Below are 16,425 nucleotides of genomic sequence, written 5' to 3'. Positions count from 1 at the left end.
TGTTGTTGATGTTCTTGTTGTTGTTGTTCTTGTACGTGTTTGCCTGCGTGTGTGTGTGTGTTTGTGTGTGTGTGCTGACACATCATAATTTGGATGTTGTTATATGTGTGGAAGTGTGTGTCTTGTACTCGTGTTTCCAGTTCATGTTGTAATATTTTAATGTGTGAAGCTACAACTGCTGCCGTTGTCGTTTTGCCAAGAGCAACTCCTACACTGTCTGAACAGCCCCCATAACTTGCTACCCCCCGCCTCCGTAACCTATATAAATCACACATTTTGATAACATTAATTTACGCTACGGGTCTTATATCATTCCAATATGTTCTCAACTCGATCACATTTGATATTTGTGCACATAAATTTCGGTAAAATACATTTATGTTTTATTTTTGTTTTAAATTTCGCTCTTATTAAAGTAAAAATGAATGTCACTTGAAGGAGACAGAAAATGTTTTAGACTTATAATATTTGATTTTATTGAATTAATCGAACTGCCAATTAGGAATATTAATATTTATTGGTGTCTTAAATAATAACTAAATTTCAATCAATTTTTTTTAATGACTGCCAAACGCCAATTGTATATTCATGCAGAAATAAATGCAAGCTGTGGCATCCGTTACGTAATTCACAGCTGGGCAAACTGCTATCAGGAAAACTAGCTAATGCAACACCTTACACAGACAGTCAATAGTTTCGGCTTAGTTTTCGGTAATTTTCATCATCATTTTGCAGTTGGCAAATTCGCAGAGGGCAAATGCCCAGAGCTAAAATACAATTAAAAGCCAATTCAAACTGCAGTTGGAAATCAGAAAACTTATCAGTTACCTTTTGGCAAACTCAGGCAGAGACCGCCTGTAAACTTGGCCGGCTTGGCTGCAGTCTCCGTTGAATTTTTGGCCAAAGGATACGGCAATGATAGAAACGAGAATATACGCACCTTTGGTAAATACACAGTCGAGAATGTGAAGCCAGTTAGCTATTCCGGACAGTTTGAAAATGAAGCGCATGGCCTATCCAAGTGTCTGCCTTGGAGCCTCGGCGTTTACATTTGACTTTTGCCTCGTTGGCAATGCATTTGCAATTCCAAACTAGTTTCAATTGATTAAGTTTCTGGTTAATGGATTGCATACATATTTAAGCAGGGCAACTGTAGCTGCATAACTTTTGGCTATGTAACAGCAAACACAACTTTGCCAATTGGCCGAGCTTCAAATCTATGGCCAACACGTAGACGCCTCGCAAGCTAATCAGAATTGTTTACTTGAAGCGTTCTGTGAATGTTCCGCAAAACTATTTCTGCACTAATTCGCTAAATAGCTGAACCAGTCTATTGGATATAGCCCAATTTGCAGACTTTAATTGCACCCATTTAGTTATGACTGGCATTGTTTACTTAAAGTTGTGCTTTGTTTTGTTTTGGCCAAAATTTGTTCGATTTCGTTTAAGTTTTCCCACTAATGCCCATCTATGATATATTTTCAATGCAAATATCTTCTGCCCCGAAGCAATAAGTTGCCTAAAAAAAGAAGAAGTTATGACATGTTTGCGTGCTTTTGTGCAAGTTAATTGTGAATAATTATTTGCTTATGCCATAAAGCAGATTAAAAAACTTTTGTTTTTAATTAGAAGCAGCCTGAAAACAAAAGATGCGGCACCAGCAAAAGAACCACGAGTACCAGCAGCAGCAGCAGCAGCAGCATCAACTTTAGCAACTTTACAAACATTTTTCGCGCGTATAAATTACACAAAGCGCCAGAGACATAAAAAGAAGATGAAGAAGCGTAGCGTATACAATTAAAGTTTTAGCTTGAAATTAATGCAAATCCCTCATTCACAAAGACAATGCGGCGTATGCGCAATGAGCTGCTGCAAATTACGCATACGACTCGTGTCGCATGTATTTTATATGCTCTTTCAATAGAAATTGACGCTTTGCAAGCAGCTTAAAGTGTGTTTCTCACAAAATGGCACCAACGCCGCCAAAATGTTAATTAATTTTATTTTAATTAAGTCGCTAGAGTTTATGAAATTTTACGAGCAACCAACTCAAAATAACAACAAACAGCCAAGGACAGCCTCACAATTCGTTTAAGGACTCTATCGCCTTGTCGCCCTTCCATGTACATCTGTGTCTGTGTCTGTGTATGTATATAAAACGTTTCAAAATTAATGAACAACTTATTTACATAGGCGTTTCGAGTCTCTGCGGGCCAGTGTAGATGTTGTACTAATCACATTGCTGCCACTTACAGAGCCGAACCCACGCATCCTTTGACAGGCACGCGCGAGCTCTGAGGAGCTCTGAGACTTGCTGTCAGAATTAATATTGAGAGCTCTTAGCCTGGCTGCGATAATTATTGGTTCAATTTGAAAACATTTAATAACTTCTTTTGTAATTTGATTGTTTCTTGCTATAAATAACTATGTGTAGCCTTTTTTTGGCAATTAATTTACGGATTTGATAAGCCAACTGCTGGCCGTAAGTTGTATGCAACTGAAAATTGAATAATTAATTCAATTTGTTATTTTTTAATTTAATTTGAATTTTATTTCACATTATTACCATTGTGTTTTCGGACACTACACATTTCAATTACTGCATGTTTTTTGAGGGCCGTCACTAAGCGACTTATGAATTTGTAACTGTCCAACCAAATTAGTTGTTCAATTTGGCGGCATTGCAACTTTGTTGCTTATCGCTTTATTGTTTATGTTAATTTTAGCTCATTTAATTTTACTATTTCGCATTAGCCAGACACCCACAACGGAATGCGTTGGTTTGTTGTGGTTGCCATATCTGTGCACAGAGCAAATTAAATGCGGTATGCAAATGTTGACGTTTTGGCAAAAGCGCCGCATAAGCCTCTAATTAAGTTTTCATGAATTCTAACATTATATTGTTTGGGGCCATGAGCTCTTATCGAGGTAATTGTGTGTGTGTGTGCCAAATGAGAGTATTGGGGTGGGCACTTAAATAATAATTGCTATTGAAGTGGTTCACAGTGGGAAAATCAGGAAAGGCCCATCAAAGTGTTAAACGCCTTTCCAGTTCTCTAGTACTAAGAATTTACAGGAATTCATGCTTTTATTTGAAGTGGTCTTTTAACAAGTTTTGTTGGCTATCTAACGCTATATTTTTTCGCGGTTTGAGTTCTCGGCTTTTACTTGAGCTGAGTTTTCATTAAGCTGATCCCGTGTAAATAAGGTCTGCCCTGTCCTTTTTTGTCTGTGAGATCATCTGAGTATGCATATGAATGTACATAAAACTATGTGTATAGTGATTTCTGTTTGCATGTATGTATGTATGTTTGTTGCATGCCTATAAGTATGTGTGTATTTATGTATGTATGCATTTATAAATGTATGTATGAATTAATGTATATGTGTAGCTATATATTTGTGTATGCATTTACGGTAATGTGTGTATCTATGTATTTATGTATATATATTTTGTGTATGTATGTATGTAAGACTAAACACTGACCAAGTGTACCTCTTTCGCCCTACTATGCGATTCTCATGAATTCAAGATAGACCTTGAGGTTTGCATGCGTTATTTATGTGTTTTCTTTTTTATAAAACAATTGTGATGGTAATCTTATAAACTTTATTGTAATTTTCAATGTATGCTTGTGTGTGTATTAATGTATGAGTGACATATATATATATATATATTTATGTATGTATCTGTTTTAATCTAATGTATTTATTTTTCCTATTTCAGTGATATGCATATTTAAAAGTCTTCGTCTTCGTCATACCTTTTGATGACAATAAAAGAATCGTGGACTTTTGGGTAAGTCTCTCACTTTACATATACATATTAATATAAGGATACATGTTAAAGCAATTCAGACCTGTGCGCGGGTTATCTAATCGGTAACTTTAACAAATTTGAATAGAAGTTTAAATAACCTAATTGTGCCGTATACAAACTTTATTATTATGCTTATGCGACTCTCTTATTCAACACAAATCGCTCGAGAATTGTTGCCCCAGTATTTTTTGTCGCTCTTTTAAAGGCAGCTCGTATTATTCTCATTTTGCATATCATCGTTTAGCAAATGTCAAAGCTGCTTGCCATGGGATGGCTTCATTGTTTCCAGAGAATTGCAATTATACTACGCCAAGAGATCTGACATAAATAGAAGAAAAAAAACAGGGCAAAAATGAAACTATTGCGTGTGCATTGAAACAAGTCCCAGGCATAGCTGGAATTAATTTAGAAATAATGTCAAGGTATTGTCATTTGAGCTGGGCCTAGTCACACTCTGGCTCCACTTTAGTTTGAGTTGAGTTGAGCTGTATTTTAGTTTTCGAATTGGGCAGCGCTGTATGCAACAGTCAAATATTTTTCGCCCAGTTGCTCCTAATATTTAAATATCTTTGAGTTGTTCGCTTTTGACAGCTCTCTGCTCGCTGCGCTCGTCAGTTCTCATAAATCTATTGCAATTCAAATGCTGCTCTGCATGCAATAAATAAAAATCCTCAAAATGTACGCATTTGACAAGGAAAGCGACTCGTCGTGCTGCTGCTACTGCCTGCCCCGCCCATTCCTCTCTCTGCTACTTTGGCAAGTCATTGAGGCGGCCCGTGCTTCCCCTGCCCTGATCCTCTGCCTTGCAGCTAGAAAGCTGCATTTCCGGTCACTAATATAAGTCAAAGTACAAAGTTGGTTGGCTGGCTGGCTGGTTGGTTGGTTGGTTGGTTGGCTGGCTGGATGGCTGGCTTTACTTCACTTCGCTTATAATGCAACGGCACTTAGCCAACGCCATATTGAAAGGAAGGGGGGATGGTGGGTGAGGAGCGAGGGGTTTCATTCGGAAGAGGGGGGTCTCCTATCTGACTGTGTGTGTCGCCGTGCCTCGCTGATGATTTAAGTGCACTTTGATGCACATTTTTCGTTGCTGCTGATGCTGCTGCAGCTGCCCCAGATAATTTAATTAAATTATACGCTTCCTTACGTGCATCGGGACGCAGGGGCCTGCCGAGGAATTGAGGCAGGTTAGGTTCAGTTTAGGGTGCACAGCTCGCATTTTAATAAGGTTTGTTGGTTAGCTAGTTTTGAGGTTGAGCTGAGTGTAGTTTTGGTTTAGTTCTATGCGCCGTCGAAAGGCTTTGTAAGAGGCTTTGGGGTTAAAGTCATTTGGGTTAGCTGAAAAGAGGTCGAATTGTTGAGGCTAACACAGAATGTTTCTGTAGTGCCAGACTAGTCGTATGCTTGATGTATGCATCTATAAGCTGAGACTCACAAGTCAACATCTTTTACTTAAGCGTCTCTATTATCAGCAAAAAACAACAAGCTAATATAGAAAATAGAGTAGCTAGCAAAATAACTAGCTTGTGTTTAAAGAGCGGAAATTGTTTTTGCTACAGGTGTGCACTCTAAGAACTCAGACGATGTCGTAATTATTAAAAAATACATTTTTCATGTGTGGCTGTGCTCCTTTTTTATGCTCGTTCTTATGAATAACTTTTGTGCTTTCAGCTTTTCTTTGTTGAAATTTAACAGGCTGAGATGCTTTTTTTAATTGTTTCCAAAAATGTAATTAAGTTTAATCTGTGATGAGAACTTACATGCAAAATTAAGAACCGAACTTTATGATTTAATATTCAATGACTTCTTACAGATAGACAGACAGAGAAATATACACACAGACAGACAGACCGACTGTCAGACAGCCAGACGAAAAACGATTGATGGACATATTGAGATCGACATATTTTGTATTCCCAATCAAGAATGTACATTGCCTTATGCTGACATAGATGCTTCCACATGCATGTTAGATACAATAACACATTTTGATTAAATACAGAACAGACTAATTGATGTAAGCGGCTGGTAATTCATATTTAAATTAACATTAATTAATGTTGAATTGAAATTAATAGAAACTTTTCATCCAGCCCAATTACTGGTATTTCTTCACTGGTGACAAATTCAGTTTGAGTAATGCTTCTCTGACTTAGCTGGTATTTCTTTTCTGCACAATTAGTAAATATTACGACATGAATTGAAATTTACAGCAACATTTTGATGATGCCGCCAACACATTAAAAAGTCGTTGGCCAAATGCAGTTGAAAAAAGTTGCGCCGAATAAAACATTTGCTGCAATCCTTTTGCCAGCCTTTGCCTTGGCCAAAAAGTGTTGATGTTATTCATCAACGTCAAAGTGATTATGTTGTTGCTGTTCTTGTTGTTTGTGCAGTTGTTGTTGTTGTTGATGTTCTTGTGACTGGTGTTGGTGACGCGTCATGCGGCTGTCAGCGAGGCAACATCAACTGGTAACTGGTAGCTGGCAACTGGCAAAAGCCAAGCCAGGCTAGGCTAGAGGAGAGCAAACCCATCACAGAAGCCACAGCAGGCAGTCATCAACAACATCAGGAGTCAGGCAACATAATTTTTAGTGTCGCAGGGTACAGAAAGAAAAAGGAGGAAAGCAGAAAAAAATGAAATAAAAAGTATCAAAAACATTGACGAAAAACATTTTTAATGCACCAGAAGTCATAATATTTTCATATTTCATGCTTGATGCGGCAGTTCCCTGCACGTACATGTCACAATGTGTCCTTAAAGTGGTAAATATGGTACTCAAAAGTTGTCCAAAATGTTCCATGCGAGCAGCAGAGCTAAACAAACTGAAATTTCTACCTGGCAAAGTTCAACCTCAAAAATGTCTTGATTTTCTCTGGCTACAAACATGCCCAGCACAGTGACTAAATAACCAACACGAGCCAAAGCACAAACGCGCCAGCCAGGCACTGCGTTCGGTCCAAAAACATATTTACATAAACAGAAGCATTTATATGAACTAACCATAGACTGGCTCGCAAGACTAATTCAGGTGTTTTGCATGAATACGCTGACAAAGATTATTGGAGGTATTCATTTTGGTGAACTAGTGAAACGCATCAAGAAAGACATATTTATTATGGAATCGATCAGCGCCTTCTGATCGTTACCAAGCGAAAGACTACGACAAGATAATAGTCACAACTTGGAAGCATATATGGTATTTACATTGAGTACTTACAATGATGGAATATTTAAAATTAATTGGATATAGAAATGATACAATGATTGAGTACAATACAAATCCTACATCTAGAATAACTAAGAACGCTTCATATAATTTTCAAGAAATGCCTTATTCTGCAAGCATAATCAAGCATGAAATTGGAATACAATATTCTAACTTGTATATAAATGGCTTGATTTTCAATTCTGTTAGTGTATTCGAAATTCGTGTTGGAAAGTTTTGTTTGCTTCTGTTTTTGTTTTTCTGTGGTGTTTGCCGTCATCAGGTTAGTGTTTAACCTCTGCAGTGTGCTGCAGTCCACTCGAAAAGTCTTTGACTTGGCAGTCGCCCTTACCCCATCTCTACTCCTCCCTTCCGCCTTCCCACCTTCTGCTGCCCACCATGTTCTCGTGCAGTCTCAGGCAAAGAAGCAAAACAGGCAGTCAGCCAGTCAACTGGCTGCCATTGTGGACCCCTACTACTTGTCCTGCGTCCTGGCATACCTTTTAACCACTCGTTTGCTCTTTAACGCGTTAACGGGTTAAGTTGCCTATATGCCATGTCCTCCTCCTTCTAGAGTCATTTCTGCTGCTGTTGTTGTCAGGAGCTCCTCTTGCGGTGGGGTTTTATGTGGCCATCAAAGCAGGACCATAACAACAACAACAAGAAATTCGCTGGCTTGGGTGGCCCCAGCTACATGTGTAATTAGTTGACGCTGACTTTGTCATAACTGGTCCACACATACCAGCGAGAGGATGGGGACGCGATTGTGGGAGAATTTGTCGCTTTTAAATGGCGTGTGGCCACAATTTAAAGTCACTTTGAGGTGGGCCAAAGCTGCCGCTAATCCGACGCAAGCAACAATTTTTTTGCGCTAATCGACGGCCATTATGAAGTGGCCACCGCAAAACCCCAGCATCCATCTCAGCCCGCCCAGCCTAGCAAAAGAAGGCGCAAGAACTAGTTCGAGAAGTGGATTGCAGGCTCTGGCGCTGCGGGCAACTTCATTGCCGGCCAACAACTGCTGCTCTTCAATTTTTTGTTGTTCTGCTGCTTCTGCCGCCGCATTCATTTCAGTTTTCAGTTGCAGGCGCTGCAAACGCGGCCCAAAACTGACAGGCGTTGACGACCCCCATCCGATGGGAAAGCGTTTTGTAATGTCTAGCCCCATGAAGGCTGCGGCTGCCCCGCAACTGTCCGCTGTCGCCCGGCCCGTGGTTACCGCTGCGGTTTTTTTCGCTTTTCTTTTTTATTCGCCAAGCGCTTTACTTTCTAACAAGACGCAGATCACAAAGCCCTATGGAAAGTTAAGGTGGGGCAGTGATTTTTTGTGAATAGTTTTGAAGGGGCACAAAGTTTGTAAAGTTAGGTACAGTGCACACAAAAAAAAAGGAAATTTATTTAATTCTAAAACTAAATTTTAAGGCTTTTTATTAATAATTTGAGCGTGGGATTAATCTGAATTCTTAGATTTGTTTGCATCTTTGTTCTCAATATATAAATATATTTTATCTATTTTTATATATGGTATTTTATTATTCTTTTTCTTGAAGAAGCCCCTAAAGCCCTCAAATATTAAGGTCTAAGGGGTTAATATGCTTATTACTTAAAATTAGCAAAACGGAAAGTGTCACCGTACAAATCTAATTAGAAATTCCTTTCGTTCTTCTTGAATAAGCTCTTCAACTTGAACAAGTTTGTAAAACCCACAAAAATGTATGGGTCAGACGCAGTTTTTCTTACTCTCCCTCTCTATTTCTCCCTCCGCTTGATTCGCCTTTATTAGTTGTTGCCAGCTTGGTCGCTTCATTTTTCTCCATCAGAGGCTTGTCATAATTTTATTAGGGGCACGTCGACTTGTCTGCGTTCGCGTTTGCGTTCTGGCCTCGTCCTGTCAGCGTGATAACTCCTTTTCGTGTTAAACATTTTCAACTTGGCTCTAGCCTCAGCTGAGTGTATGTTCTGCATTATGCGGCAGCTGTCGACTGCGGACAGACACACACACACACACACTCGCTCGCTCGCACTCACATTCAGTTGCGGCTTTGGTCACACTCTCAAGCGTCCGTTGCACGCCACGTCGTGGTGCTGGTCCCGGTGCTGGCTCATGGTGCCACTATGTTCTGGCTGTGGTCCATGCATCCTAGCTGCGATGCTGCTGGAGTCAACTGGATGTCAGTTGGGCCCGGGGTGCGGCATCCTGTGATTGTTGCTCGAGTGTTGCCACTGCCTGCGCTTGATTACAATGCGCCTCATGTTGGAGTTCTGGGTGTGCTCTGGCATCGTTTGCACTGATAACACGTTAAGTGCGCTGGTTTATCCTGCAAGATAATTTGGACAAGTGTCACCTCTCGGATTTTCACGCGCCGGCCAAAAAATAAAAACGTAAAGCCCCAACGACGACAACGTTGACATCGTTGGGAACGCGGCAACTTTTTTGAAATATGCACAAAATTTGCTGGCAACCAGGTTTTGAGTCTTGCTAACTGGCCAGCTACAACTATAGCTACAGCTGCACCTGCTGTTTGCTAGCTAGCTCACGGTTTCCAGTTGCCAGTTACCAGCTCCCAGTTTCTAGTCGATGGTGCAGCTTTTGGGGTGTTTTTCATTCTTTTCGCTTTATTTTTTCGCTTGTTACCGACGCGTCGAGTTTTTGTAGCATACTTTTTGGGATGGCACACGCGTAATTGGCGCTTGGTCGGTTTTTCGCAATGCTGCGGCTTTTAAATATTAGTTTAGTCTGGCAGGGCGGCAACTCTGGTCATGTGGCTGGCAGCTGTTAACCTGTAGTTGCAGGTGTAGCAATTACGGTTACACACAGGCAGCCACAAAATGGTTACGAAAACAAACATTAAAGTAAGAAGATTTGCACAAAGTTTGAGTTGCGAGAGGGTTTTATTTTAATCTTTTAAAAGTCAAGATCCGCTTTTAGCACGCTGGCGGTTGGCAAATGTATGTATGTAGATAATAAAGAATGACTGTCTTCAATATTTTATATGTATATTTATTATCTTAAACCATCTTACAGTATTGGATTTACGTCTGCATTGAGCACTTAGTTGGCCAAATTTAGGCAAATTTAGGAAGTCCAAACATACGAAAAAATAAGCAAAATAATATCCTTTTTCGGATTCGGTTAGGTCCAAATGCTGCCTTTAGCTCCGATTCGTAAACCTGGTCGTAGGTTTTGCTATAGTTCGTCAAATTATTTAAAAATTTTAAGTTAACGATTAAATTTCGAACTTCTAATTGCGCATTGTGCTGAAAATATTGTAAGCCTTAAATATTTTCATAAACAAAATGAGCGCTAAATTGGTTCTTTAACCAAAATTGGTTTCTACCAAATATGGTGAGATGCAAATGCAAAGGTTTGCCCCAAAGCTGTTTATGCTTTAGAAGCAAACCTTTTTGAGGCTGTGCTTATATGGCAATTGGTTCAAGTCGGTTCGGTTCAAATTAACTAAAAGAATATTCAGTATATATAAGTGCAATACCTTCTTTGGTTAAAAAAGTCAAATATTAAATAAGACAAATTCAATCTCGGAAATTATTAATATTTTTTTCTATGAGTAAACCGACGAGCTTATTTAATGCCATGCTTGTCAGGCTGTGTTTTTATTTAGTATTATTATTTTAGCTAGAACGGCCTGTCTAAAATAAAAGAAATGTATATATTTTTGTGAAATTCACTTTTTTCCTCCATATCCATTGTCTGCCTCATTAATATGTCTTCATTTGCATATGTTAAGCATGTGTAAATGTAAATACCAAATCCAGCATTCAAACAGATGGCAAACGTGGCTCCCAACCCATCAATTTTGACCGACCAAAGAGGGGTGGGGAGGGCGCAAGCTGCTAAATACATTGGAGCTGTCAAATATATTGCGCATGTCCAGTTATTTGACAGGAATCAGATGTTTTGGGATATTGGCGCCAGGCAGCTAAGTTTGTTGTTAACCTTGCCAACGAATCAGGCAAACAAAACAAAAACGAAAAGAGCTGAAGAAGCAGAAGAGCAACAGCAACAACAACAGAGAGACGCACAGTCAGTATGCCACGTGCAGGGCGAGCGAGGCTTAACAGCAAGCAGAGTGAGCGCAAAGCTTTTCACTCGTGCTGAATGGAATTGAGAGAGCCAGAGCGTGAGGGAGAGAGAGAGAGCGCGCGCGTAAAAGCTTTTACGACTGCTGTCGCTGTCGTCGCTGCTGCTGCTGCTGCTGCTGCTGCTTTCGGGGGCGTCCAGGACCCGTCAGCGAATCGAGTTGTGGCCGTTGCGTTGCGTTGAACGTCAGTAGTTGGAACAAGGACGCGTAACGTGCAGAAGCTAACGCGCAAGAAACGTTCTCGCGTGACGTGTCTCAAAGAAAAAAGTAAAGCCTAAAACATCAATTTGTGCCCTCTGTGCCGCCGTGTCGCTGTGTGTGCGTGTGTTAGCGTGTGTGTGTACATTGCTGTGCAATCGAATTGAAAGCCAAAGTTATATGCAAAAATCAGCTGCGTCAGTGGCAAATTACAAATTTGTTGGATATATGTTCGCGTTACGTATACGCAGCGTGTGACCGCTGGAGCGCTTTAGCTGTCAGTGTGTGTGTGTTTGTGTGTTTTTATTGATTGCACGTTATCTACATCGCTCTCAAGGATACGAAATTTGAAGCTGATGCTTTAAAATGTTACAAAACAGAATTCGGCCAGCTGCAGCGGCGCCATAAAATACTGTCCATCAGACTGGCAGCCAATCTGTCTAGCTGTCTGCCCCCTGACAACGTGTGTGCGCCCGTTCAAGGTCACATTTTTTGTGCGGTCACACTGTCAAAATGTCACAAACAAAAACCTAAAAACAAACCAAAAAAACAACAACGTTTGCCACACATTCAAAGCCAACAACAGCAGAGAGTCATCATCAGCAGCAGCATCTTTAACACGAATTAAAGTAAGCAAATCAAAAGAAAGGCGAATTCAATATCGAATCGGTCGAGTGAATAGAACAAACCGCATTATTTGTGTGTTTTAGCGAGAAAGCGCAGAATGTGTCTGTGGAGAGCAACGAACTGCAAACCCTGCCCTGTGCACTGTCTATTAGATTATCTTTTTGTTTAGTCTTATAAGCACACTCATACCCAAAAGTATATGGCAGACAGTCTTAAGCCGGCTACAAGAACAACGACAACAGCCACAACCAGGACCCCATTGAGTGTGGTCGCACAGGTCATGTGACTGGCCCTGTTTGTAGGACAACGAACTGAGCATCAGCTTCTGCATTATTTTGTTCTTTCGTATCGAAAATTCATTTTTTTTTTCGGTGGCATGACACAGTTTGTTTCGCTCTTTGACTAAGCTGCCGTAAAAAACTAGAAAATCGCTTACAATACGAAGGCAATCTTTTTTTGCTCTGCTTTCAGTTACTGCTAAAAGATTGCTCGTAGTAGTAACTGTGACATTTTATTAGAGAGTGCAAAACCTTTAGAAATTGGAAAGCAAATTGAAAGTGTAAATTCAAACATGATCAAAATACGTGTTTTCTTCGTTAGACTGACTAATTTGTATTTATGTTTTTATATTTACGGGACAAATTTCATTTTATTTCGTTGAGTTTGTTCCATTCTTAAACTGTGTCTGCAAAGGTTTTGATTTATCAATATTTATATTCAGGGTTTTGGTTCGTATCAGGGTTATATTAACCGACAATCATATATTATTTATAAGCTACAATTTAAAACGTAGTATTGAATTGTCCTAATTTAATTATACGATACAAAAACTTATTGCTATGTTTCATTGAATTAGTAGTGAGCACGTGCATTTCGAAGTGAACTCTCGCATAGCTTTGTAAAATGAAAAATAATGAAAACGTATCTAAACAATTTAAAATATTAAATGCCTTTGGACTTTGTCGAAACTGCATTTGCCCAACAGGAAAGAGCAACACAGAATCCCGTCAATTTATTATTCAAATTCAGTTACTGTTCTTCACTTAGCTACCAACCTCAAGGCATTCAAGGCACTTGGCCTGCATTTGATTGAAAATAACTTTATGATTCATTCACACGTGGCAAATTCTGCCAAAGTGCCGACTGGTATGGCATGGAATGCCATATGTATGAATGCCTTCACATAACTAACTAGCCACTGATGTAGCAACAAATTTATTCGGTTTACCAGTTTAGTATGCATAAAATGTAAGAATAACTAAAATTCTCGAATTCTTCCTCGCTCTGACTCGCTGGCGTTCTATCTAAATAAACACTTCATTTGTGCCCGAAGTCAAGTGTGTAAGCAACTTTGCGTTGTGCCTCCGGGTTGCATTGCTGATAAATCATAGCCAAAAGTGTTTGCCACGCCCGCGCCCCCATTTGGACACTTGTAGGTCTGCTGGCCCTGCAGCAATACCAACTGATTTATCAAAGTAAGAACAAAAAACACGTTACGTTAACTACACACGCACACAAACATAGACACGCACACCCAGTATATGTTGTGCTGACATCAGCTGTTTGGATAGCTAAGGGCTTAGATTTTGGACTGACCTCGTTTTTCGACTAGGCAAGAAAAACCCAAAATCCAGCCAGGGGAAAGAGCAACAACAATGACTACAAACAGGAATATGTTGTTGTCCAATGCGCAAATATTTGTCGTAATGCGTTGCACAAACAAGCACAGGGCAGGGTCAAGCAGAGCAGAGCAAGAAACGAACGAACATAATGCATAACTCATACGCAACGTGGGCGAAACTTGTTTGATATTTTCTTTTAGGGCACATGACAAAGTTACTTAGCCATCATAAAATATGCACCATGGGCGAATTATATGTGCGCTCTCTCTCTCCCACCCCGCATAAATAATTGATTAAGACAAAGGACTGGAAACAGATATTCTAGTATATTTGTCTTAAATATATGATGACCATAGAAAATTGCTGTCGAAAAGGTTCTGATTTGAAAATTTAGCAGTTTTATGGTATTTTATTTCGAGTTTAATTAAAGATAATTACTTTTGCGCAATTAACCACTTGTAAAATATAAATTCTAATATTAATTAAATTAAATTAGTCGATAATTACATGAAATTTAATTGCATCTTAAGCAAGCAAGTCTCTGGTCAAACTAGGCATACTTGAATTAATGCATGGCCACATTTATTTCGCGCAATAAATATTTTGTGCTCTCACTTGACATCCATTCGCTCCTTACTTTATATACACTTACATAGTTTAAGCTAATGCCATATGCACAGCTCAATTCCACGGGAAACTCTTGTTGATTTATGTGCCAGTTTTTGTTAGTGGCCCGTTTCTTCTGTTCTATTGCAACGTTAACTAGTTTTTCGAGAGTTGTGCGGCAGCATTTTACTCCAATTAAATTTTCATGCCATATGAGCATTTTGTGCAACAACAAAAAGCACTTTTAAAAATGGAGAGTGCCAAACGAACGTGGCGTTATTTTCAATTTCCGTTTCACACAAACTCGAGAAGGAATGCGATTTTTAACACAATCTCACATTGGCGTAGTCCTGCAGGGTAGCGGCTGGGGTGCGGGGGGTTCTAAGTGTGGGTTGATATATGTTAACGACAAAAAATAGTCAGCCAGTCGGACAGTCAGCTAGTTAGACACATTGTGTGTGTGTGTGTGTTTGTGTAGAGCACACGGCACTTGGCATAGAAAATTGTTGACGACTAAAAACTAAAAAGAGACAAAACAAAACGACTGACTGACGGTCTGACTGATTGACAGTTCAAGCCAAATGCCCTTTTATTGAGATTTAAGCATTTGGGTCATTTCCGAATTGTGTTTGTGTAACTGGGGGGTGGGTTCAAATATGAAAAAGTCTGGTAACAAAACATTTCTCGATTACGAATCTAAAAAAAGACATGCAAAAAAGTTTAAGGCCAGACAAGTTTATACCCTGTTAGCAGTGTACATTAATGCTGACATCGTGTCCAAATAAAAAGGCATATCAATTTATTTTTAGCTGTTCTTTCGATGTATCATACATGCTCTTTGCCTGTTACATACGTACAATCTATACCCGGCATGTTAAGTGGGTACAGGGTATATCAATAAACTAAAAAATCAATAAAAGCAGAGGCAGCGGCCAGAGTTGAAAGCTAAAAGTGTGTGGCAAACAAAAATAACAACAACATCAGCGACAGCAGCAACAATTTAAATAGGTAAAACAGTTGGCAGTTGGTCTAAAATCGGAAAAGGGATGTCACAGCCCCCTCCCCCGTCCTTCACACTGCCCCCTTGCATGCATAAAACACAAGCAACTAGGATGGAACTTTTTGCCTGTGTTTAATTTTTTATTTTGCGAATAAAAATTGTGTTTTTTATTGGAATTTAGTTGTTAAACTGTCTGCCGAACACAAATACTACATATTGTAATGGAAATTGTTGCGCCAACACTGTTGAATTCAGATATATAGATAAATATATATATGTATAAATGGGTTCCGTTTCTGGGTTATTATGATAGCAAGCCCAGTTAGTTGTATTTGTTGTGCAAGCCTGTCACTTGTAACCAACTCGTAGTGACATGAGTTTCCGAAATCGGTTTTTTTAATGTAGCTTAGTACGACTTTCGGGTCACGACTACATGGCTGGCACCTATCCCTATTCTGGGATAAGATGTTACCACATTATTGTTATCAAATTGAGGGATATTTCAATTAATCTTATATATTAGCTTTTATTGATTATGTTAGAAACGTGTGAGGTTTTTTCGTATATCAGATATATTTTCCCCTGAAATTACCTCAAACTATTATATTATGTAGACCCCTAAACGAACTTTCAGTCTGACATAATATAATATATGTTAAATATAATATTAAATATATTTTGTTGGCTGGCTCGAGGTCCGTGTTTGTTAAAACAAACAATGAAAAACAATTTTATTTTATATTTGTTTCCGATATATTTCGGTTGCACATCGGCAAACCGTCTTCAGGGCAATTATTTTACACGTCTGCGCTTTTTGACGTGGAGATTGTTATAATATATAATACAATATAATATATTCTTTAACATAATATATAAACATATATTCTATATTATCGCTCATTTGATATATGTTTGCAAGGGTATTCAATTTTCGGTCTGCCGCAGATATATGTTCTCTTCTATATTCTCAGTACTCAGCTGATTACCAAATAAATGTTCTCTCTATAGTTATTCCTGTTACTCCGCTTTCTGTTTCTCATTTATAAACAGATTTTTGGCATAGGAACAAAAAAAAATCAGATTATTAAATGCCTGCATGTATTAGCAACATGTTCTGGCCTTCAATTCGAAATATGTACTTTCACTCTGACTTCTCGCGCACAAGTACGGACAGAACATATTCCGCTTCAGCCAACTTTTGTAGGCAACGTTTTATTGGCTTTCGTTTTTTAAATGTTTTATT

The 16,425-nt window shown here is 39.1% G+C and overlaps 1 protein-coding gene across 3 annotated transcripts in view; it reads left to right on the top strand.

Moving 5' to 3' along the window:
- The window catches only part of LOC135433727 (uncharacterized), a 127,710-nt gene that overhangs the window by 46,766 nt on the left and 64,519 nt on the right, over positions 1-16,425 (top strand). For all 3 annotated transcript variants that reach the window (XM_064689939.1, XM_064689938.1, XM_064689940.1), the window contains exon 3: positions 3,728-3,799. The gene's annotated coding sequence lies outside the window, so the exon portion shown is untranslated. The remainder of the gene's footprint in view (positions 1-3,727; positions 3,800-16,425) is intronic.

This window comes from Drosophila montana, unplaced genomic scaffold (genome assembly GCF_035044405.1).
Source record: "Drosophila montana isolate Dmon_TW-CO22-7 unplaced genomic scaffold, ASM3504440v1 contig_3218_1, whole genome shotgun sequence".
NCBI classification, from domain to species: domain Eukaryota; kingdom Metazoa; phylum Arthropoda; class Insecta; order Diptera; family Drosophilidae; genus Drosophila; species Drosophila montana.
The sequence above is the reverse complement of the archived record's forward strand: the minus strand, read 5'-3'. Positions and strand labels throughout refer to the sequence as shown.